This window comes from Pleurodeles waltl, chromosome 6 (genome assembly GCF_031143425.1).
Source record: "Pleurodeles waltl isolate 20211129_DDA chromosome 6, aPleWal1.hap1.20221129, whole genome shotgun sequence".
Taxonomy (NCBI): Eukaryota; Metazoa; Chordata; class Amphibia; order Caudata; family Salamandridae; genus Pleurodeles; species Pleurodeles waltl.
In genome coordinates, this window is record NC_090445.1 from 429659171 (window position 1) to 429684986 (window position 25816).

General features: G+C 47.2%; 1 protein-coding gene across 5 annotated transcripts in view; it reads right to left on the reverse strand.

Moving 5' to 3' along the window:
• The window catches only part of ATP2B4 (ATPase plasma membrane Ca2+ transporting 4), a 588558-nt gene extending 566092 nt beyond the window's left edge, over nucleotides 1–22466 (reverse strand). For all 5 annotated transcript variants that reach the window (XM_069238449.1, XM_069238447.1, XM_069238453.1 and 2 more), the window contains exon 1: nucleotides 21911–22466. The gene's annotated coding sequence lies outside the window, so the exon portion shown is untranslated. The remainder of the gene's footprint in view (nucleotides 1–21910) is intronic.
• Nucleotides 22467–25816: the final 3350 nt, after the last annotated feature.

Sequence of the window (25816 nt, forward strand, 5' to 3'; positions counted from 1 at the left end):
GGAACCCCCCCACAACTGGAAGATTAGACGGACTTGATCTGGATGGAGACGCCACTCGTGGTCAGCCGAGAAATGGCGACTGAGACCGTCCGCACACACAATCAAGACTCCGACCAGATGATTTGCTACCAAGCAAATCTGATGGACCCTTGCCCAGGACCATAGTCGAAGAGCTTCTCTGCAGAGAAGGTACGACCCCACTCCTCCCTGTTTGTTTATATACCACATCGCGGTAGTATTGTCCGTCAGGACCTGAACCGACTGACCGCGAAGGGATGGGAGGAAGGCCTTGAGAGCCAGACGTACAGCCCGCAACTCCAACAGATTGATATGAAAAATCTGTTCCTCTGGAGACCAAAGCCCTTTGATCTCCAGATCCCCCAGATGAGCTCCCCACCCTAGAGTGGAAGCATCCGTTATGACTGTGGCCACTGGTGGTGACTGCGCGAACGGCTTCCCTTGTGAAAGATTGTCGCCCGCAATCCACCACTTCGAGTCCGCAGCAGCATCTCTGGAGATTTTGACCGAACCGTCTAGATCTCCTTTGTGTTGAGACCACTGCCTTCGGAGGCACCACTGAAAAGCCCTCATGTGCCAGCGAGCATGCGTGACCAACAGTATGCAGGAGGCAAACAGACCGAGCAGACATAGGACCTTGAGTTCTAGAATGACCGCTCCACCTTGAAACATTGGAACCAACGCCTGAATGTCTTGAATCCGCTGAGGCGGAGGAAAGGCTCGATTCAATGTTGTATCCAGTACTGCCCCTATAAACAGGAGGCGTTGAGAGGGCTCCAGGTGAGATTTGGGCATGTTCACCGAAAAGCCCAGGTCGAACAACAACTGGGTTGTCGACTGCAGATGATACGACACAAGCTCCGGGGACCTGGCTTTGATCAACCAGTCGTCCAAGTAAGGGAATACTGCTATCCCTTTCCTCCTGAGCTCTGCCGCAACCACCGACATCACCTTCGTGAAGACTCGAGGTGCCGAAGTAAGACCAAATGGGAGGACCGCAAACTGATAGTGCTGCTTCCCTACCACAAACCGGAGATACTTCCTGTGCGACTTGAGTATCGGGATATGAAAATAAGCATCATGCAAGTCGACAGACACCATCCAATCTCCATTGTTCAACGGAAAAAGCACCTGAGCTAGGGTCAGCATCTTGAACTTTTCCTGTTTGAGGAACCAATTCAAGATCCTCAAGTCCAAGATTGGCCTCAACCGATCATCCTTCTTGGGAATCAGGAAGTACCTCGAATAACAACCTCAACCCCTTTCCTGCTCTGGGACCAACTCCACCGCGCCCTTTAATAGGAGCATCTGGACTTCCTGTTCTAGCAACAGGAGGTGTTCTTTTGAACAATACGACGGGCGGGGCGGGATGGGGGGCGGAAACTCCCGAAAGGGAAGGATGTAACCTTTCCCCACAATACTGAGAACCCAAGTGTCCGATGTAATGGTCTGCCACTTGTGAAGAAAGTGCCGCAACCTTCCCCATACAGGAGAGGAGTGAGTAGGGACTGGTGGAAGCCTAAGGCTGCTTCCCATGCTGCACCCCTCCAGAGGACGAGGAAGAGGCAGAGTGCTGCTGCTGAGAGGCTCCCCTGGTGCGGATCCTACCTCTCCCTCTAATTGGTCTAAAAGTGATAGAAGAGGCAGATTGTTGGTATCTCCCCCGAAATGAAGAGGAGTAAGAACCCCGTCCAAAACCTCGAAACCTCCTAAAAAACCTAGAGGAGGCAGAAGAAGGGGCCTGCAGTCCCAGTGACTTGGCTGTGGCTCTGCTTTCCTTAAACCTTTCCAAGGTCGAATCCGCTTTGGCTCCAAACAGTTTGTCCCCATCAAACGGGAGGTCCAAAAGGGTCGACTGCACATCCGCAGAGAACCCCGAATTGCAGAGCCAAGCCTGTCTCCTTGCCACCACAGCCGTGCCCATCGCCCTAGCCACCGAGTCTGTCGTGTCCAACCCAGACTGGATAATCTGAGTCGCGGCAGCCTGGGCATCCGAAACAATGTTCAAAAGCCCCTGGGGAAGCTCCGTATAAGAAGATGAAATGTCGTCCATAAGAGCATGGATGTATCTTCCCAAAATGCAAGTCGCGCTGGTGGCCTTCAACGCCATACTGCAGGATGAAAATATCTTCTTGGACTCTGCATCCAACTTTTTGGAGTCCCTGTCCCCTGGCACCGTCAGGAAAGATCCAGGAGTTGACCTAGAAGAACAGGAGGCCTGCACTACCAAGCTCTCCGGCGTAGGGTGTCTTGATAGAAAGCCAGGGTCAGAAGGCGCAGCACGATATCTCCTGGCCACAGCCCTATGAACCGCCGAGGAAGAAACTGGCTTCTTCCACACCTCCAACACCGGATCAAGCAAAGCCTCATTAAATGGCAAGAGAGGCTCCGCTGCAGAAGAGGCCGGATGCAGAACTTCAGTCAGCAAATTCTGCTTCGCCTCTGCCACCGGCAAGGGCAGGTCCAGAAAGTTAGCTGCCTTTCTTACCACCGCATGAAAGGTAGCAGCTTCCTCCGTATACTCCCCTGGAGATGAAAGGTCCCACTCAGGGGAAGTATCCAGCCCACTGGCCGTATCAAGACCATGAAGTCCATCACCAGAGTCCTCAATCTCTCCTTCCTCTAAGACTCGTTGGTATTCCTGCTCTTCCAAAAGACGAAGAGCACGCCTTCTAGAGTGTAGCCTCTCTTCGATGAGTGGCGTCGACATGGCATCCGCCGAAGTCGAGGATCTGCGCCGATCTCCGGATCTATCCGACGCCATATCCGGCACCACAAGCAGCTTCGGCGCTGAGGCAGAAGCCGGACGAAGAGGGTCGCGTCTTGGAGTCTCCGAAGGTCTCGTCGGAGTCACAGGTCGAAATCCCGAAGTCGACGGGATGGAAACCTCCGGGGCCAAACCCTCTGAAGCCACCGGAGCGGCCAACGGCGCCGATAACGGCACCGAGCCCACATTCCCTAAAGGGAGAAAGGGCACAAAGGGTGCCGGTCGTAAAGGCGCCGGAGCACCCAATGAAAAAGCCAGCGGCCCCGAAGGACCAGCCGGAGCACCGCCTGGAGCCATCTGTTGAAAGATGGTGTACATCGCATTCAAGAATGCGGTATTATCGGCTCCAGGGGCAGGAAAAGCCGGATACTGGGGTGCCTGGATCGAAGGCGACCCCGACGCCAGCCTCGACGTCTGCGACGCCGGAGAAAACGCCCGGGCTGCGTCACCTCAATCACTGAAGCCTGTTCAAGCGAAGTCGGTGACGCCGGAGAAGGCAACGGCGTCGACGGATGTGGCGTGACCGTGGGACTGACCTCCCAGGCCTTCCGATGCCGAGCCGAAGGCGACCTCGAACGAGACTCCTTGCTGGAATGACGCCGTGAATCCTTACGGTGCCGGGAGTCTCGATGACGCCGGTAAGATCTCGGCGAAGATGACTTTCTATGATGTTTTTTCTCCTTCCGTTTCGACTTCGCCATGAAGAGCTTAGCATCTCGTTCTTTCAGGGCCTTCGGATTCATGTGCTGACATGAATCACATGTAGCGACGTCGTGGTCAGAGCTCAAACACCATAAACAGTCGGAGTGAGGATCAGTAGCTGACATCTTGCCCCCACACTCTCGACAGGGCTTGAAACCCGACTTTCTCTGAGACATTATAACCGCAGAGAAAATCATGCAGCAAAAAAAAAATACACTGCAACCACGAAAGTAACAGTAGCTCCCTCGAAGATAACCGTTTCGAATGCACGGAAAAAAGGGAACTGACGTCGGCACGTCGGCGAGGACCTCTTATTGCCTGTATGACGTCAGACGGCGTTGCGTGGGTGGGCCAGTGTGACGTCTCCTCGTCGACGTGCAGAAGCTAGGAAGAAGATTTCCGTCGAATGCTGGCGCCATGGGAGTATTCATTAGGTGAGGAATCCACAGGTAGTTGTATCCATCAGAAGTACTGATTCAAGAACATACTCAATCGTATGTGTACACGCTAACGATCGGACCAAGTTTCTCCTCACTAAATCACTGGGGACATTTATGTAGCTAATAGATTAGTCATCAAGGAAGAACCAGACAAGAGCAGAGCATATTGTTAAAAAAAGATGGTGCCTTGTTCTCTGTCCTCTGCACACCCCAGAGCCCTGTGAAGCAGGTATGAAAAGGACAAGACTTAGCAAGAGGGTCCCATTAGGCTATGGTGAAGAAAAGGCTGAAATGACTGTCAGAACTTCAAGTAGGCCATAAAGACCTCACTGCATAGTGTTCAGCCTGCCCAACCTAGATGCCAGGTAGCCATCAAGGAACATGAAATTGTAAGAAGGAAAGTAGAGGAAAGTGTAACATTGTCACAAAGGACTACATGTAATCACAAAGCCAGAGAAAGCAAGAGAACCAAAAGTGGTACCCCAGTCAAAAGTATGCACTCATCAGGGCCACTTTGAATTCTGATGCATTGTTAAGGGCATCTAGTGAGACTCTGGTCCTGGTACTGTTAGCCACGAAGGCCAGTTTGGAGAGTGTCCCACTTTCCTGCACAGAGTCTCAGCAGAGAGCCTACATGGGCAGTCCATATCAACCGCTGCAGCTATGCTCAAAGATTGAGTTCCTTTCTAGCGCTCTTCTAATGATATTGCAAAGAGTGACAGAGAATCCAGAACTGTCAGGAGGCAAAAGAAGTGAACTTCAAAACGCCCCCAACAGGAGCATCCTTTCCTCTATGGGCAAAGGACCTGTAGAAAATGTAGGTGAAGTAGCATTCTGCCTAGCCAAACTGGTTTGCCCAGCTTGATTTGTACATCATAAGCAAGAGGCCTCTCACTTGAGGACAAGAAGACTAGGTATCACAGGGGCAACCACAATCATCAGAGCTCGAAGGGAGAAACCAAGTGCGCTTCGTCCAGGTGCCTTACAACTCAGATCTTCCCAAATCAGAACAAAACATATCCCTGATCAACAAAGGTCACTAAATAGAAATACCCACTACCACCTCCTAACCTTTGGGAATTATCTAGATTTTTCAGAGCAGTCCAACCTTTAAGGGAAGGTCCATTCTCGACCGGGTGGAGCAGTGGGACAAGTCGTAAGGTCATTCAAATCGATGTTTGTATATGCATGTTTGCAGTGGAGGCATTTTTTCGACAAAAAGAAATTACCCATGGGGGTGGCAGCACACGCCCTGGAGCAAATTCCCTAGTTTTAATTCACAGACACTAACCAACACAGGTCATTTTAGAATAGATGAGGACCAGTCCAAGATACTGCCAATGAGTGCTGTACATCAAATTTTTAAGCTCACCACCACATACTGCTATATAAAGATAATGAAATCAATTCACCAAAATGACATAGCTCAAGTGACATCATGCACCCTGTGAACCCAGATGACCTCAGAGGGTTGCATCGTCCTATCCCACCACTAGGCCTCCTTTATGCCACCTGTGGTTTGGGAAAAAGACAAGAAATCGAAACTTTCTTTTCAGTTCCTCATGCTTCTTTCATGACCTCGTAGCGAAGGCAATGTCAGAGGTGCCGAAAGGCAAGACAGCAGTAACATCTACTACGCTTATTAAAGCCTAGGCGTAAGCTGCTCAGTCAACAGTATCCAAAAATTTCATAAGCATGTGACATTCAGGACTCATTATTAAAAGGATGAGTACTCTTATTTGCATGATCAAACAATGCAAGCCAAAATAAATACTAAAAAAATAAGGTAAACAAGAGAGAATGTTTATAATCTTAGAGATATATATTTTATTTTGAGCTATTCCACAAATGAATGAAAACAAATGAAAATTTAACGCCGGGTTTTTATGCATTCAAATTTATATGGCAGAACATCAATTTACTGAGTTTATATTCGGGAGCAGAAGTGCGCAGCTCATTCCAATGCAATTTTGAATGCTCAATTTGTACTTTCAGGAAATAAGGCAATAAAATAAAAGAAGGCAATCTAATATGTGAAAACTTCCATCACACATTTCACTAGTCACAAAATACATATTTCTGCTAGGGGGAAAAAACAAAGTGTGAAGTTTGTATATTAATACACCTATAAGACCAGATTTCCGATTGAGGCTTCCAGGTCAGGCTTGAGCTAAAAACGGATATCCATGTGGGACTGCTATTGAATACTAAAATGTGCAAGAAAAGTGAGGCGAGAGAAATAAGCTTACTCTCAGTCTCTCAAATTACAAGAGGAAGAACAATCCGTAAACAACGTATCTATGACCCAAACCTCACTCATTTCAGGCAGAAACAAGACATTAATGTGAGTAGTAGGTGCAGGACTGCAATTGTCTAACTAGTCAGTCATTTTTAGGTGCAGCCTAAGATAGTTAATGCGCTATCTGTTGAAAGACATATGGTTATCTTACAGTGCGCTTAGACCCCACCTTTTGTGTGGGGGCTTCTTACTCCTCTTGTGTGTGTCCCACATCTGGACTATAGACACATAAGGTCATTCAAATGCTCGCTTTTAAAGGCACTACTTTTTATTTAAGCACTCTATGAGAACGCATGTGTTTTCCTACTGTCCACCTTGTGTGCTTCTCACCTCTCACCATGCTATGTGCTCCTCTCACCTACCCTTGTGCTTCTTCCCCAGTCACCCTCCAGTTTCAAACCGAAAATTCAACATGTCAAAGTAACCCCTTTTGGCAAGTCAAAATCTTTCTTTTAAATATTAATAAATCACTCCTTTTAATTATTAGTAAGTAGGTTTTAATACCCATAAGAAAGGGTGCATGGTGTAGAAAAGTAGGTCATGTATAAGTTTGACATTACACATTTCTTGCACTGAAAATGCCTCAAATGCTATTTTCACTGTATGAAGGTTGGCTGTTCCATAGGAAAACGCTGGGATGTAATATTAAATACTAATAATGTATCTCAGGAATGGCACTGGCTCGACAAATGAACAACTATAGTTAATGGTTATTAAAAATCCAATGCAATGGTGGAAGTCTGATTTTTGTTATATGTTAAGGAAAAGTAACTGTTAAAAATGTGCCTTTTCCGTGCCAACAATTCCTAGAGACAAATCTGTATTCTGCTCTCCCACGTCTGCCAGGCAGTAAGTAGTATTTGACTAGGTCTGCCTAGGTGTGAATGCCTCCCAGAAGCAAACAGACTGACCTGAATGGGCAAAGTTAACTCCTCAGAACTCAAATCTTGCTTGACAGGTCTACTGGAGTTGTTTCATATATATCTCCTGGAGCACACTTCAAAGAGGCCTACCCTAACACAGGCAACTGTTAGCGGACACCTAGGATGTGCCCTTCCTTTGACCCTCCAGCCAGGCTGATTTTAATCACAATGGGCCTCTTTTTGACATTACACTTTCAAAGCCTACTTAACAAGTCTGCTGAGTTTACAAATACATACTTTTGACACACTTCAAAGTAACGAAATAGGATGCAAAAACAATTCTTGTGTATCCACTGTCTGGTTACTGAAAACCTTACTTTTTTTCCGCCAGACTTCCAGCTGATTTTATTGGAGGTCCTGAGTCAGCTTCATACTGGATTTTAATATTAGATTTTGGAGGACACTAGGATTACTAAAGTACACCCCCACCGGCACCCACCTCACACTCAGAGCCCTCAGAGTATATTTGGTGTGTGTGGACAAAGACCTTCAGCATCTAGAAAATGCCCAAAGTGGTAGGGTTAGCCCAGGGAACCTCTACCCCAATGGTTAGGGTATCCATCCCCAGAGGTTATTCCCACTCACTAGCTCGTGTCAGGCATAAACGTGGCATCTACAGGAAACCACTTCAGAACTGTCCTGGACCTGTGGAAGATATGAAGACTACAGAACCTGCTGTCTGAGACCTGAGAAAAGCCTATAACACTGGGCCTGTGCTCCCTCTTATACTCAGGACAAACAGTGGACTCCAAGAGTTATAAGGCTGACCTACCGTTAAAGCTCCAAGGAGAAAACAAGCTAAAAGAGGCATCTTTCTACAACTGCCCAGCTGACCAGTGGTAACTGGACCTCTGCCTGACATATGTGAGGACCTCAGTGACTCCCCTAAGGTCACAGGGGCTTCAGAAGTGTACGCCTGTGGTGAACTGGGACTTAAAGTACTGAGTCAGAAGATAAAATCTTTTGCCCAGGATGAACTTGGTTGTTGCATCTGACCCACACTTGCAGACAGAGTCAAACAGCACCCGGATGCTGTTCTACCTCGATCGTTGACTATCATTGGCATATATCTCCTGTCCGCTTATTGCATTTTTGTAATTTTGGTGTTGATCTGTTTATTACATTTTACTCAATGTTTCCAATTAGTTTTGTGATTTTTACTGTTTTGCATTTCGACTTTATTACTGTTTTTTAAACTGCATAAATACTTTACACTTTGCCTCTAATTTAAACCTGCCTGCTCTATGGCATAGCTACCAGGTGGTTGAGCTCAGGTTTATTTAGTGACTTTAGTGGTTCACCCTTGATAGGACTGTGATTAGTGCTTGAGGTAGGTACTTATCACCGTAACTAATTACCCAATGTCTTACAGAAACTAAAAGGAAAAAAAGCCACCACTGAATAATTTTGTAGGCACATGCATGCTCTGTGACACACCTGCAAAATAATTCTGCCAGCCGCTTCAAAAGCTTTTAACATTCTTTAGTTACGGATGCTGTGCTGCATGACTAAACATTTGCAAATCCAATATGCCCCAAAGGCGAGACCTACTGCCTTTGCCAGTGTCTGTTTTCCCACATTGCATGCTTCACATCTGTGATTCTGAGGACAAGGTTGCACCCTTGTAACCAGACATCATAGGAAATCACCTTTCCTATCTTGATAATTTTGATGTCCCATGACCAGCAAGCACGAAAGTTGGTGGGCGTGGCCATCAGCATTCCAAATTTGGTTCAGACGGTCAAGTGGTTAAAAAGTTATAACAAGCATTTACAATGCAATGTGTCTTGCGTTTACTCGAGTTAAAGCTATTAGAGTTGTAAACTCCTAACCAGACTTTTCTTGCCACATAAACTGAAAAGTAAACCAGTTTCACATAAGCGAGCCGACAGCCACCATGAGCGCAAAGCAAAAACACAAAAGGAAAGAAGTTCGCTCTCAGTGAAACATATTGGCAAAAGTGCAATTATCCATGTAACCGGCAAAAGTGCAATTATCCGTGTAAGAGGGTCGATGTCATGCAAAGCGCCCGACTACTGCCCAGCGAGATCGCGCTGGCTGCGAAATAAAGAGAACAAATAGTGCAGAAACCATAGGGAAAACATGGAGCCTCGTTTGTTTTCAGTAGCTGGCTGGTGCGCCCTAGGCAGGCTGAGCACCAGAAAAGGCATGACGTATGCATGCCTTTCACTAACTAAATCAAGCTAATTTTAAAAGTAAAGCCCACGAACTAACCAAACTGATGGGCTTGACATGGCCGTGGTTAATAGCCCACAGAGAAGTTACACCAGAGACTGAGCGCTTTGCGCTCAACCCTAAATCTGAGGGAAAGAGTCAGTCCCAAAACAGCTCAATTTCCATAATTCAGCAAATTACCAGTACAGGGATATAGGGAAGTTTCAAAAACGGAATTTGCACAGAACTCTAAAACAGTAGAAACACAGATGCTTATGGGGTTTTTGGATTTAATTAGTATTGAAAGGAAAACCGTTTTGTTGCATTTGCGTTAACAAAAAAAAAATATGATGCACAGATTTTTGATGGCCACCAGGCCGGTGTAGTGGACCTCTGTCAGATGGTTCTTCATATATGCCCATGGTCAATGCCCTGTTGGAGTTACCGGTGGAAGACACGCTGTTCGCAGCTCCTTTCTCTATACCCTGACCTGGCTATTGTGACATTAGATCAACAAAGATGGCAGCAGGAAACAGCAACTATTGGGAAGGGGAGGTGGCAAAAACTGGAAGTGGGGGGGGGGGGGGGGGGGGGGGGGGGTCAGAAAATAGATAGACAAGCTATATAGGCGGGATACCAGGATGAAAATGGTTTGCTGAATAGGAGTTAATGGAGACCATTAGTTAATAAAAAAGACCCCAGGGCTAAGGGTCTGGGAGGGTGATACAATGTTGGGGAAGATGTTAGGAAAAAACACACCTGCCAAACTGCTAAATCAGAGCTGCTGGTGAAGTCAGATGTTTAGGAGGGTATTCCCATTAAGATGAATGCTGAATTAAGGCTTTTTGAAGGAAACAACTAACAGCCACGCAGTACGAAGCATACGATAGCGACATGCCCCAAACAGCGAAGAAACAACATACGGCCACACAGCACGAAGCGGCCATTCAAAAGAAAAAAAATTAGTGCGCCAGACGAAGCTTTGTGCCTGATTGTGCAATCATCCATGTAAAAGTGTCAGTCTCCAGGGCGGTAACAAAGCAGCCTGAAGGCAGTGCAAATGTGAAGTATTTACCAATGAAAGCGTGTGCCGTTTGAAAGGCAGGCCAACAAACGAATTAAAGTGATGGGTATGGTTGAGGCCCACATGCAGATTACAACACATCAGAAATGCTATGTTCAACCTAATGAGCCCACACCACGTAGCACTGCGTAGGAGGTAGCCAAATGGAAACTGGCAGCTGGAAGCTCCCCCATTATATTTTTTATTTTTTTTAATGGCTAATATCCTTGGTGCCCTTTGGCAACACAGGTATTCAAAAAGACTGTGGGTCAAAACATGATCTTTAAATGAGGCTTTGGGGAGGAGATGTTACACCAGGATAAAAGTAAATCTTATCCTTTTTAGTCTTGCCTCATATTTGAAAGAGGCTTCAAACTCTCCCACCTCTAGGGTAAAACCAGTGAATGGGAGAAGGGAAGGGACCAAGCAGACATTCTCAACAAAATTGCGAATTCGTTGAAAAGTGTTACTTTTTAGCAGTGAAACATACTTATGTTATATTTTTGTAGGCATTTTTTTTTTTAATTCATGAACTTTGTAACCCATTTACAAAACAACAGCTACACATCAGCCATCAAACATTAAAACACAACCATAATGCCATAGCCACACCACCACCATCCTACGCCCACAAAATATTGTGATACTCAATCAATCACATTTATAAAGCGCGCTACTCACCCGTAAGGGTCTCAAGGCGCTGGGGGGGGGGGGGGGGGGTCAGTGCTCGAAGAGCCAGGTCTTGAGCTGCCTTCTGAAGTGGAGGTGGTCTTGTATGGCGCGAAGGTGGCTGGGAAGAGAGTTCCAGGTCTTCGCTGCTAGGTAAGAGAAGGACCTGCCTCCGGCGGTGGCTTTGCGAATGCGAGGTACGGCTGCCAGGGCTTGTCCGGTCGAGCGTAGGGTGCGAGGAGGAGTGTAGAAGGAGATGCGGTGGTTGATGAGTTTTGGTCCGAGGTTGTGCAGGGCTTTGTGTGCATGGGTGAGGAGTCTGAAGGTGATCCTCTTGTTGACTGGGAGCCAGTGGAGTTTCTTCAGGTGTCCGGAGATGTGGTGGTGGCGGGGTATGTTCAGGATGAGTCGTGCAGCAGCGTTCTGGATTCGTTGAAGTTTCCTCGGCAGCTTGATGGTGATGCCGGCGTACAGAGCGTTCCCATAGTCCAAGCGACTGGTGACGAGGGCGTGGGTGACGGTCTTCCTGGTGTCGGTGGGGATCCAGCGGAAGATCTTGCGGAGCATGCGGAGGGTGTTGAAGCATGCTGAGGTCACCGAGTTGATCTGTCTGGTCATGGAGAGGGAAGAGTCCAGGATGAAACCGAAGTTGCGTGCGTGGTCGGTGGGTTGGGGAGTGCTGCCTAGGGCGGGAGGCCACCAGGAGTCGTCCCAGGCGGTAGGTGTAGGGCAGAGGATGAGGACCTCCGTCTTCTCTGTATTCAGTTTAAGCCGTCTGTCTGTCATCCAGTTCGCTACTTCCTTCATGCCTTCGTGTAGTCTGGTTCTTGCTGAGGTGGGGTTGTTGGTGAGGGATAGGATGAGCTGGGTGTCGTCTGCGTAGGATATGAGGTTGAGTCCGTGTTTGCGTGCGATGTTCGCCAGGGGGGTCATGTAGATGTTGAAGAGGGTGGGGCTGAGGGAGGATTCCTGGGGGACGCCGCAGATGATCTCCGTAGCTGTGGATCTGAAGGGGGGGAGGCGGACTCTCTGAGTTCTTCCGGAGAGGAAGGAGGTGATCCATTCCAGGGCCTTGCCTCTGATGCCGGCATTGCTGAGGCGACGTATCAGGGGACGGTGGCAGACCGTGTCGAATGCTGCAGAGAGGTCCAGGAGTATGAGGGCCACGGTTTCTCCTTTGTCGGTCAGGGATCTGATGTCGTCCGTGGCTGCGATGAGGGCGGTCTCGGTGCTGTGGTTAGCTCTGAAGCCGAACTGTGAGGGGTCGAGTGAGTCGTTGGTTTCCAGGGCGGTGGTGAGTTGAGCGTTGTCATACTGTGTCCAAACTGCCAGCACTCTACATCAGAACATGGACATCAAGGTAGGCCCACGCCCACCTACTTTCGGCCATCATTAAAGACCAAAGGAATTCCCTTAAAAACTAAAGCCAAAGGGAAATTACCACATTTAGGTATTATCTTAACCTGTCCTAACAACGCCACCGTTATCAAGTAACCTTAGCTCTCACCTATCCTAAACTGCCTTGTACAGTACAACTATCTATTTACACATTTTCACAATTTAACTTCAGAAAACAGGACACAATCCAAAATGAATAACTGTTAATCGAGACCTTAAACATGGCACTCACGTTGTATTTTCACTTGCGTAAAACACAATTCACAATCCTTAACAGTAACGTTTGTAGAACCAAAAAAAAAAAAAACACCACAAAACGATCAGTGTTAATATTTCAGTTCAAACACTGATATACAGTGAAACATGTCACACTTACTACTCGACACTAAATTGCAAAGGAGATAATTAAGTGAGCAGGGTGGAGTTATTAAGAGTGGCTAAGACTATCTTCACTTGGTTATGGTTGTGCGTTTTCGGAGAAATTGAGGTGTGTGTGTGAATCATTTACACAGCACTTGTCACAATCTGAACTCTGTCTGGGAGGATGAATATTTAGTACCCTGCTTCCACAGAGTACATGATATTACAATAGGGCATTTAGGGTTAAGGCACACTTGTTTGACCAGTGACTACCTAAAGCCTTTGCATGGAGCAGCGTTTGAAGACGGGGATAAAAAATGACAGGTTACCAGAAAATGGGAGTTCCCATACTGCACACCCGCGAACACATACATGATGAAGACAGACATCACCCTAGCCTGTCTCTGAAATCAAATGAATTTATGCTGCGTTGAAGCGTACAACGGAGGCGCACTATTTAGTGTCGCCCAAATATTGGAAAAGACCAGTCTACTTGTACAAAGGGGTTCTTGCGATAGAGTATCAAAAGAAATCACAGCATTTTCACATTTCAGCAGATTTTAATGTGTTAATAGGGGTTCCTAAAAAACAGGGTGTGGTCTGAGCAATCTCGGAGATAAGCAGCAGGCGTGTTTTCACAAGAGACACTAAATTAGTGGTAAATATTGTTATTAAAGCTTGTTGAGCCGAACGTTTGTTTTTCCTGCAGCCCGTCCTCTCCGAGAAGCAGATGCTCAGGTGCGGGCATCAGTGCTCTGATGTGGTAAAACCTGCCCCATGGAACACCCACAGGTAACAACACACTGTGTGCGTCTTGCACAACATTAACCACATAGAAGTGCTCGTCTGTAGCCCTCGAGACTGCTGTCTGCCCACCGTGCCTAATAAGGACTTCTGGGCCGAGCCTTTTAACTCATGAAGAGGCGCGGCCGAGGAGTAAGAGAGGGGGCAGAGAAAAGGGATAGAGGCAAGTGAAGGACGCTGTAACAGAAGGGCACGGGAATAAGCAGAATAGCGACAGGTTGGCGAAGAGTGACAGAGGAAGGCGCTCATTGCTAGACCTCATGGACAGCAAGTATGCCTATACACCCCACTGCTCACCGGGCACATTACTCAAGCTACTCCCGACTGAAGAGGCTCAAACAGCCCGAGACGGGTCTAGGGTTGCTTGTGTTCCGGATCCTGCAGGGGGAGCCTGGCCTAGCCGCCGTTCGGGTTGGGCTGCTCCCATCTGAGACGGATCAAGACTCATTAACATGTAGCAGGCTTCTTTCTGGGGGGGAAAAGTGAGGACTGGAATGTGGGCACCAGAAGCTGAGAACAGCCTAAGCGTTCAACCCATCAGGATTTTGGGCTCCTCGGCGGAGGGAAGGAGGGCAGGGCTAATGTAGGGGAATTTATTAAATTGCCCGGCAGGAGTTGATGGTAAGGTACGATGACAACACCAGATGTGCCCTAAAGACACTTAAAAGAAGCTGAAAAAATCAATTCCCCACGATAAGGTAACTGGGGAGATTTCAGAAAGAACACTTTGCCCTTGCATTTTTTCCAGTCTCCACAGTTCATGCAAACAAAGAGGGGACTGTGTTGCAAGGGCCCTGACTGCGGACACAGTAGCTCTGCAGGTCACATGTGACCAAGATTATAGCCCAGCAGGGCCGCCAACCCTTCCATCCGGGTGACAAACTAAGATAATTATGTCATAGTGAGGACCTGGAGAGGATATCGAACAACACCACTGGAGAAGCAGGACTGCAGGTGAAAATTGGGAACCAGCAGGGCCATGATTCGAGAGACAGGCAAGAAATCCCGTCCATTTACATCAGCACCTCGTGTCGTGATTGGAGAAGACAGAGCACGTTGCACCTGGAGGTGGGTTTTGGCACCTCGCTAGGTTTTAATGAAGATAGTAGGTTCAAACACAGGTGTGGGCTGAACTGAGTTTCTCTAATAGGATTTGGTAAGGCTACAAAGTGAGAACGTCAATACAAACTTCGGGGTGCATCTTATGCATCCCCCACAAAATCTTGAACACGGCACTGCATGTTTTTTGGAAGACTGGGAACAGGTTACACGACAAACTCCCAGGGAGGGCCTGGGCACAGAAATTCCTAACACCATACCGCTAAGTACTTTTGTGTCCCAGTAGAAAATATTAAAGATACCATCTGTGTCCTCATCAGCAGTACATGCTTTCCCAATATCAACAGCATCCCAGCAAGCAACAAGCATGCCAGTAATCATTAAAAATATGTGAGCAGTGTCCGTCTTTTGCTGAAAAAGTCACGTTTAAATTGGCGTTGCATATTATTCTTAGTCATGAACTGAAAGCTGCAGATGCTAATAAATGAACATTCCTCTTTGAAAATTGGCACAATGAAGATGGCACTCGCATAGATTAGGATCTGAATTCCTTCATAAAGGGATCTAATGTGCCGCGGGCGCAGATTACCCTAGGAAGTACAGCTTTCCTACTGCCTGGTACATCCTTAAAGTTTAATGTATGCAAATTAGCTGCTGCCAAACGAAGCTGGGCTGCAGTGGGGATGTTGTATCCCTATAAAACTCCCTATTCCTTCCATACTACCCTGATACTTTCCATCATTGATCTTTAAGAGCCTACATGCCCAAGAAGTAAGGAGATGGCAAAGAGAAAAACTTTTCGGCATTCCAAGCAGGGCACGTACAGGCACGTGTGAACCAACGCAGTTCTAAAACCCCTTAGGAGATGCAAACATTGAGCGAGTGCACACCACACAGCAGCCAGGACCGCTAACTGGGGAAAAGGCCCACTCGAATAAAACTGATGGGGTGAAATCACTGGGCTCTCCAGATTACCATACAATCGAGACATCGTCCCGAGGAGCCAGAACCTATGGCCCTCCTGTACTTAAAATAACAGAAGTATTCAAGAAGAGACAAGTCAAGTATCTTACCTGTAACCGCAGTTTCGTAGTTTCGTATCTGCTGCAGACTAAGAGGCCATTGTCATTTTATTTAATCTGAACAAAGGAAACGGCCCACATTCAAGGGGTGGGGATATATCCGCACTAGTGGACATTAAATACCGAGTTTGTTAACTGTTGCATAAATGTATGAGGACACGACCAGTATGAGGACACAAGTCAGGAGTGGACGGAGCACACCACCAGTTATAAAGAGGGGTCTCAATCCCCCTGAGCTCAAAACCAAGGAAGACTTTGGGGTGATGGTAGCATACCCTTTTGCCCCAGCCAGGCCTCTGATTGCATTTTCAAATGCTTTATGGCATCACCTACTATGCTGCCTCGGGATGTTTTTAACGCGCCATCCATGAGGCAGCATCTTTCATTTTATGTCAGATGTTTATGAATGCGAAATACACGCCAATAATTCGCCCAGCCCCTAAAGAGGGAGGAATGTGAATGGATTTGGTGTTTGAAACTGGTGAAAGAACACACGCAGTAAAGAAACGCATAGCATCAAACCAGAAGCCTTTAAATGATATGTGCTGGTGTGTTTTATACAGAACTGAAAATAGCTTTAAAATGTAAGTACAAAGAGCCATGAATCTCTTTAAAGATGTTTTTTTTTTTTTTTTTTACTTAAGAGTCCTTACGTATCGGTTTGAAAAAAACGGGAAAGGGTGAAGTATAAAAATTAAAACAGAAATCAAGTGTTCTATTAGCATTTCTGTGGGATTACACTTTTGGTGTGTTTTGTAAAGCGCATATGCAGTCAGCAGGCCACATTCTGTACACTTGTAAAATGAACACGTGGTGGGTGTGTTTGAATATATATATATATATATATATATATATATATATATATACATACATACATACATACATACATACATACACACACACAAAACACCCACCCTCCCCCCATGGACCATGTCACTTTTTTAACTGTATCACAAGTAAATGCCTTTGACATCCTGGACAAATTCAGCCTTAATGAGGTTTTGCTATACGAACCAAGTCTTTAGTCGCCTTATTTACATGCCCTGTACAACAGGGAGGTGGCATGGCAGTGTATTACTCGTTGTCTACATTTCTGATTACTACATTAAAGCAGATACCAAGACAATATCAGTGATACACTGGAGCAAATGACAACTTGACGCATTTGTGATGATTATGGTGGCAGATGTGTCATGCTGAAGACTGCCAGGTGTGATGTGCCCCTTATTTAATTAGGAGTTAAAGTAGAGGTGGAGAATTTGCTTCTGCAAAATAATTCACAGTAGGAACCCAGCACTTCTCCTACCTTATATGTCCACACTCTCAGTATGCACCCATATATAGAAAAGCTACAATTCTCCCTATTGCAAGCGAAGTACATAGACAGGTAGCTCACACTTAACCTATGTAGGCCTTTCTACCCATCTAAAACAATTGAAATTGAGACTCAAAAATGATATACTTACTACTCTGTACGCTTGGTCATGCTAGCCTCCTAAGCAGCATGTTTCCTATTAGACACTATTCTATAAGTTCATGTTTCTTAATATATTCTTCTTTATACTTTACTGTTAATATAAAGTGTTCCAAATGCAATCCCTAAAGTATCTTTCAATCAGCTGATTACTTTAATAATCTGATCACTTTGTACCTAATTTATTCAATTATGCCTCACTTCTGAGTTTATCATACATACTGTGTGACCAGCAACGGGTCTAGATAGCACTACATAAAACAATTCAGTAAACATCCACAACACCATCTTCATGAGAATCACATGTCAATCAGTATCTGCAGTTCTTTATTTCAATTTATTTGCACATAAGGTAAGTAAATATCTCCATTATTTCATACTATGTAAAAAATGTTTAGTAAAGTATGGATTATTCTTTAAAAGGAGGGGTCTTAATGATATATTGGACTATGATTTTATATTAGCTAAAACATGTTTCTATAGCAACTGAGTGTATTATTAGCATAGTGAAGCAACATTCATTGACTATATTCAGCTGCACCATGTCAATATGGTAATGTGCCCTGTAAATTTTCAATAATAGATTTTTCAACAAAAAAGTAGAGATCTTTATTATCTAAAACAGGGCTTATTAACCTGCGGTCTGGGGACCCCTGGGGTCAGTAAAGCCTACTCAGGGAGTTCGTGACTGCTTAGAAAATTAAATAATACTAACAGATTTTAATAAAGTGTATATGAATAAAGACAAAATTACAATTGTTTAACTGTTCTGTAATTGGAAACCATTTGAAATAGGAAGCTAAAAATAAAGTTAGTACCCTCAAATTGATTTGTGGGAGCACAGCAAGTGCATCAAACTGAATAAAGTGCGGACAATGAGTGGCCTCAATTGAATTTAGTAAAGCACCAAGCTTCCTATTAATATGATATTTTTTTTTAGATGTAATAAAATATTTGATTCTTTTTTTATATGTTTAGTGAATGCTTTCTTCTATACTTTTTGTGTGCTGTTTTGTGGTTCAAATCATTGAAAATGCTTAGGCCGGGGTTCCCGGTTTCCAGTAATGACTTACCCGGGGTCCCCAGAGTCCATTAATGATTCAGTGTGGGATCCACAGAAGAGAAAAGGTTATGAAACATTGCTCTAAAACATTCACTACTTTGAATTCACATACAGGAAACCTACGTGCACACCTGATTTAGATATGAAATATATATTACATTTATGTCCATATATAGCATTAAGACGTATCTCAGCTTTGACTGTACAATAGGACCGTCACTTTCAAGTGAGGGTTATGTTAGCGTTGCAACATCACGTCCTGTGACGCCATTCAGTGTGATGTGCTTTAGAATTGCCTATGCTAATTAGTTACCCACAATAATTGTTTTAGGCCTTGTGTCGTGAGCAGAATATGATCGCCTGAGGGAAAGAGAACGCTCAATTTTAAAAACAGAAATTAGGGGTTTAATGTGGGAATGTTTCCAAGAGCTAACAAGCCCCACTACAACCGGCCATGACAAGTCCGTTTCACCGACCAGACATTGCAAAGTTGCAGAAAGGAGAGCAAAGATCACATTGTTGAATACTAGGCTCCAAGAGAGTTGGGCCTCATGTGACCAGTAGGCCTCAGAAGGAATATTTAGCACTTTTAAAATCTGTGGAGTCTTTTCAAGTCTATAAGGAAGTGAGGGGCAGTAACAAATGGTCAAGCCTAGGACATGTGATCTACCTGGATGCGAATAAGAGGTAGTGGGGAGTGGAAGGAAAACGACTCAGACCTAAATCAACGGGGTAAGATGGATTATAAAAGAGCAATAGCCAAGGGAACAGTGGGATAGGAAAAGGCACAGGTGCAGAATGGAAGAATGCTGTTAAACCAGTAGACTGTTGGTGGTTTGGGTGACCATGACAGCGACTTAGAACTGTGCCAACATCGAACCATATTGATGATAACTCGGTAAGAAGTCACAGCATTCAGATATGTCAAGGTGTCTCGTGCCTGGTTTGAGAAGCTCGCCATGGTCTTTTTTTCTTCCTTTTTGCATTTTGGTACGATAAATAATAACAAACATCAGAAGGCAAGGAAAATCCCAAGCCTGGCACTTATACCTGACAATAAAAACATAGCGGGCTCGTGCACCATCTCACACAGCACACTGCCTCCGACGAAGCAAGGAGGTTGCACATTTCTGGGTACCACTCTTAGGCTTAAAACCTGAGCTGTTAAATCAAACAGGCATGTAAAACGTCCATTGCAAGCGAAAAACACCACCGAGTCTGCGAATATGAACGTGCCCCTGCTTATGTAGCACAAACAGACCATCATTAGTCTCCGTCTCTACCTAAACTACCCACCTCATATGGCTTGGTACGAGATCCATGCCTTGCGAAATTTCGTTTTTCTCTACGCATTACTTTTTACATTTAGAAACTCATTGCCGGCAGTGTTTGGCGCCATGGAGCATCACTATGCAATGACCCTGCCTGTACTTTCGCCAGCATCGATTGAAAGCCCGCCCGCCCGCCCTCCCTCCTGCAGGCGTGTCCTGGACCTCCCATACCCTCGCACGCCACGCTCCCCAACACCCCCGCCCCTGGATCCGCATCCTCTTATAATGCCCCAGTCCGGACGACCTTCACGTGCCCTCCCTGGTATGGATTTCCCATCCTTCTGCGCTGGAGGGCTGACTACCCAACCGGGATACCTCCTCCTTCTGGGTAATGTCCAGTCTGCCCCTCCTCCGCCGCCACCCTCCCTCCCCACAGACTATGTAGATGCCACCAAGGGAGGGAAGCCCCACAACCTGCTGATCGGCTAATTATAGCTGCCAGCGCTGCTGGATCCTCAACTTCACCCTCTCTCACCCTCTTTTATCCCCCTCCCTGGCAACCCTTGAGAGCCCAACCCTTATCTCTTGGCCCTCCTAGACCTGTAGAGGTTTTCATCGTCAGTGAAGAGCTGTGTACAGTGTTTATCCTTAGAGAGCCCTCTCGGCGCAGGTGCTGTACTGCCGAGAGATGCTGTGTACACAAGGCGCACCTTCTGTAGTAGAGGCGCTTTGTATACAGTGCTGTGCGCAGATGGTGCTCCACCTGTAAAGCAGTGCTGTGTACACAGCATGCTCAACTGCAGATGACTGGAATGTAGAAGGTTCCCATCTGGAAATACGGTTTGTACAATCTGTGCACACCTAGGGATAGACAAAGGTCACTGGGAGCTTATGAGCAGGCGGATGCGCTCCACTTTCCCTTTACAGAGGCTGCCCTGGACACAGTGTACATCAACAGTGGAGTGTTCTCTGCGAAAACTCATGTATACAGAGGCGATGTGTGCAGAACTGCTCACCTCCAAATGAGTGACCTGTGTTACCTGGCGACCTAGGGACCCATAACGCCCAGCTGCAAATACCAGGTGCCTACGTGTGGAGAGGTACATGTTCACCTAACGCGCACAGCTAAACTTATCTGGTAATAGGGCCGTAGGCACAATGCGCCATTTAGAGAGAACCTCGGTAAGTGTCTGCTTGGCCGGGCCACTTCAAATATCGCATAATGTGACTTCCAGGCTACCCGAATTATGTTTCCGCGCAGTTTTATTGCTACTCTGTTTCAGTAAGAAGTGAGCCTCAAAGAGTGCATATGTGAATAATGGTATTATGGACATAGGGCGGGCATCTACTAAAGGCTGCTCGGTACACAGGGCAATCAATCTGAAGACAATCTCTAAAAACCCGTGGTGTTCGCCTGGCGGATTTGGGGCGCGTACAATGTCTATAGGAGCAGATCTGCAGAAATGTGCCCATCTGTAGAGGTGCTGTGTAATATAGTTCGCCTGTAGGGTGCGTGCAGCTGTGGATCTGAAAAGGTTGATGTACACACTAGTTGCTTTCTGGCACACGGTAGGATCAGAGCAGGTCTGGTGCTGTCAGTGACAGGTCGTACTAGGGAAAAGGAAGTCCAGCAGTAAGACGTGAAGACGATGCACATCTGATCCGTACCTTCGCAGACTGGTGTACCCTTTTCACCTTTCTTCGCCTGCCACTGACGGCCACATACCTCACAGTAAACACCAACAGCAATTAATCCTTCTACTCCCTACAATATGCAACGCAGGTCGGACACCAATGTAGGTAGGACAATGCCTTTCTCTCACCAGAGTTTGCATCTGTGTTCAGAAAAACCCAGCGCTGAGGAGGACATCAGCAGACAACTAGCACCCATGAACACAAAAGCGCAGGGTTGCACATGTGATCACACAACCTCCCAGGTACAAACAACTGTGACATCATTATAGTGTTGCCACTGACAGTCACAACTTTTAGTCACACTATGAAGGCAGCGATGTTGACACCGATAACCGACGTACTCCTAACGATCAGACGCCACCTGAGCTGGCACAGATAGGCGCCAGAACCAGTCCACTGGACACCTAACGCCCGGGGGCGGCACAAACAGTGACACAACCCCAACAGCAGCCATCGATAGGAGCGAAACCCCAATGCAACAGTCGACAGTCACGTACCACTATACTTCTACCACAGACACGACCACTACCACTGGTAGAGATGGACCTTCTGCAACTGTTGGCACAAATACACCCACAACATGTCAGCGCGTGGCACTGATGCCCCCTTACTGGAAATGCAGCAATCTCCCACTACATGATGACTTACTTCTCTCCTCCCGGAATCCCTCGAAGCGCAACTCGTGGGACCCCGCACAATCCACGGAGGGCGCAGCTACGGGCAGGGCACAGTAGGGCGAGGAGGGCAGAGCCTATCCGTGCATACGAGCCCTGGACGCAGTCTTGTGGGAGACGTCTTCTGTTCGCCTCAGGGTGCGAGTTACTATTCGGGGCAAGACAGCTACTCAGCGTGCAAGGGGAGGACTGAGGACTCCTCAGCTTCCTGTCACCGGCCGCATGAGCTTCCCCCGTGCACGCGTGGGGTGGAGGACTGTCTGCACGGGTGGTTCAGTCCGGCGGTGGCTCCCGGTGCCCGTTGGGGTGACAGTCTGCAGGGGGGGTGTCTTGCCAGGGGCAGGGTGGAGGGAACGCCTGGGGCTGTCTCCAGGGGCTCTGTGGGGACAGCTCCCTATCTCCCGCCGCGGGCACCTCAGGGGGCTCCTCGGGCTCCTCCGCACGCCTCTTCCGCTGCTCCTGCCCGCGGCTCCTCTGCTGCTCCCGCAGCCTCTCGTCATCCGCCTGGCAACGGCTTCCGAGCCGCCCCCTCCGCCCCCAAAGCCAGCCGCGCCCGAGGGGCGGGGCAAGAGCAGAGGGGCGGGGCCAGGATACAAAAAGGGGCGGGCCATCGGCGCACTGGAGCCCGAGGATGCGGAAGCGATGGGGACTTGCACTCAAGGCGGGATCACGGATTGAACTCTGCTTCTGTTGACGGCATCGGTACAAGAACTCTCCTAAGAGGCATGACAGTGTGTTAACCTAGAGCGGTGATGGCGCGTCTTGTGCACGAGCCATGTTCTAGGGGAAGGGGGTGCGGGATCATGGTTTGAGTGTATACACGGGGATGGGCTAATGGCGCAGAGGCGGGGGCTCGGGCACGCGAACAGCTAGTGGGCGGGACTAGAAAGGAGAGCCCAGAGTAGGACGCCACGAGGGAAGACAGCGACAGTGCCCGCGAGGAGCCGCCCAAAGAGGAGAGGTCAAGTACTGATTGACAGTCCAAAGACCAATAGAAATCAAGTCAAAACGTTGTGACTACTCAGGATCATGAGTGTGCTTCAAGACACGCCTAGTGGGGGCGTGTGAGGCGGCGCGAGGACACCAAGAGAACAAACCGCCACCTCCGCCCAGCCACGTCTGAGGCGGTGGGAGCATTTGGTAGGGTGTGGAAAACGACTGGGAGAGACAGGAAGTCGAGGTAAAGCAGAGAGGGAGAAATATAAAAAAGACAAGAATGAAAAGCAGGGCTGAAAAGGAGGGAATGGAAACCTAACAACTGAAGAAGTAAGAAATACTAGGAGAAACACGAAGCGGATGCATGGAAAAAGGAAAGGAAAAATGGAGGACCCGAATAAAACAGTGACATGGTGTGTAGAAGCAATAAAGGCAAAAAGGGAGAGAAATTAAAAGGGGGGAAGAGACAGTAAAAGGTATGCAAGAAAATAAATAGAAGGAAATGAACTACGTGGAAAGCAAAAAAACGAAATCTGTAGACCAACCAATTAGTGTACAAATTGGACGCGCACACTGCCCCATAACCATTGAGGAAGATTGGTAAAGGATTTACTTGCGCCTATGTAGAATTTCTGAATTGGTTCAAATATTCAAGGCACTATGCACCGTGTAAAAAAACATTTCCCCAGTGACTGTTACATGTGAAATTTAAGGTGTTTGGCACGCTGTTGGCACGGTAATGTCCCCGGCATGGTGCACAGTCGCATCCCTTAGCCAATATGCACAAACATAAGTATATGTCACCCAGGTTTGCGTTTGTTTTTGGTCACAGCCTCACTATAATCTAACTTGTGCGCGAAGACCTAGGCTTGGCCTTGATTTAAGACTGGGCCTAGACCTGGCAGCCTTTCATAGTGAAAGTAGTTAGGTTCATGCATGTAGATGCACACCGCCGCCAAACTGAGCTGAAAGGGATTTGACCTCACCTTCATGTGCTGTGTCTGGGCGGCAGTTGTTAGTGTTGTCCCAGGGAAAACCTCGGTTAAATAGAGTTTAAAAAGGAGCGCCAGAACAAACCTTTTCTTTTTCCAGAGAGACACATTCAGCTTGTCTGACTGCTTCAGCCTCACCAAATGACATGGTTGCGGTTACAGGTGATTCACAACATGGAGGGACAAAAAACCCCATAGTGGGGGTTCTAATTATGCAAAGCAACGTGCTTTACTGTATACCCTTGCTTTAAAGAGAGGTCCGTGCTTGCACATTATCACTGGTATGAGAGACAGCATCTGCACTTCAAAGGCAATCGCGGTCATCTTCGTGTGTTTCCAAGCAAACATGGCAGAAGCTGTAAAATTGTCTTGATTTGCATTTGCATTTATTGATATAGTACTTACTACCCATATGAAGGGTAATAAGTGCTACAAATGGAAGAGTTTTTCGTTTTTAAATGCATTGATCATCAGGCAATCTAGACTATTCTGCCAACAGCATCTTTCATTGAGGGATAGAGGACGTGGCAAGATGACAGTATTATGTGGTATGATTGGGAAGTCTTACCATGTAATACTAGCACCTTACACCGAAGTGGACCTCTGGTTCACATTAGTAAATCTTAGCTCAGTCCTGGTAGTGTGGCAAAGAGCAGTCAGGCTACTTAGAGGAACCTGTGTGAAGCATTTCACAACAACCGCATGGACGATAAGTAAATGACACAACTCAGAAGAAATCCAACACAAAAGACGCCTCCTTCAAGATGCAGATTCTCAGGAGTGGGGGCGTTGCCGACGTCGGTCACTATGCTGGTAAATTACTCTGGAATCTGTGATGTCCGAGAAGCTGGTGGTTACCAGGCTGGCTGGCAACAGACAATCCTTGGCAGCGGCAAATGTAGTCCACTGTTACTTTTTCGGATGGAGGTCGTCGGGAAGGGAGTAGCGGCTCGAAACTTGATGAGCCACACGGCCACTCCCAAGGTGCAGGTCACCAGCTTTCTTTGGGCTTACTCTGCAGGTTGAAGGTGACTGGTACCAACAGTCAAGGTAGTCTGCTGTAGGTTTCTGGCGTCCACTTCAGTCCCTCTTTCTGGGAGCAACAAGTTTTCACCACGGGCATATGTCAATCACACAGCTCCAGTATATGGTCTCCTCAGGGCACATACGTGTCCTCTCTTTGCGCTGCAGCGGAGTCTGAAGTCCTGTTGTTGGTAGCAGAGTCTTCTTTGTGCCTCTTCTTGATTTCAGAGTCAGAACTGAGGTTCTGGTGTCGGGAGCCCCTGAAATCCCAGTTAGGGGGCGTTAAGGGTGTGGGAGGCATTGGGCTGCTGGTCCGAGGCTAGCCTGCCTCTGAAGTGATGACTTCCTGTAGGAGTACGTCACTTTTCAACCCTGAACCCACTAATCCTAAGGTTTGCCAACATAGCAGAAGCCTTCTTCGGCTGTACGGACCCTCTAGCCCACCCTAACGGTGCGGCTAATCTTTGGCAGGTGTACGCCTCCTGAATTGCTAATTTTCCTGCATGCCAGGGTGGGAAGGGCTTTGTCCTCGAGTGGGGGACAAGAGCTTACATATCAAGGGCGGTGAAGCTTTGGTTACTGTAAACACTACCCTTCCTGGAAGGGAAGAGGTGTGACCTCCTTCCTGCCCAAGTCCTTTGTCACCGTCCTGGGGGAAGTGTAAGCATGTCCAGCAGAAGGGCAGGCTCTTGTCTTGGCAGTAAAAGGCTCAGGAGAGCCCACCAAGGCAGGGGAAAGCTGGTATCTTGGTGGGCATCCTCTAAGAACGCCGACAGGGTAGATAGTTAATCCTGGGCACAAGAATCATGCTCAAGGTTAAAAAGCACAGTGTTTGATACCAAACATGGGGGTGGATTGAAAGGGCCATTATCGAGCTGCACATCTGGGGACTGCCCGGGTGCCAGCCTATGTTATCCTATGCGGTAGCA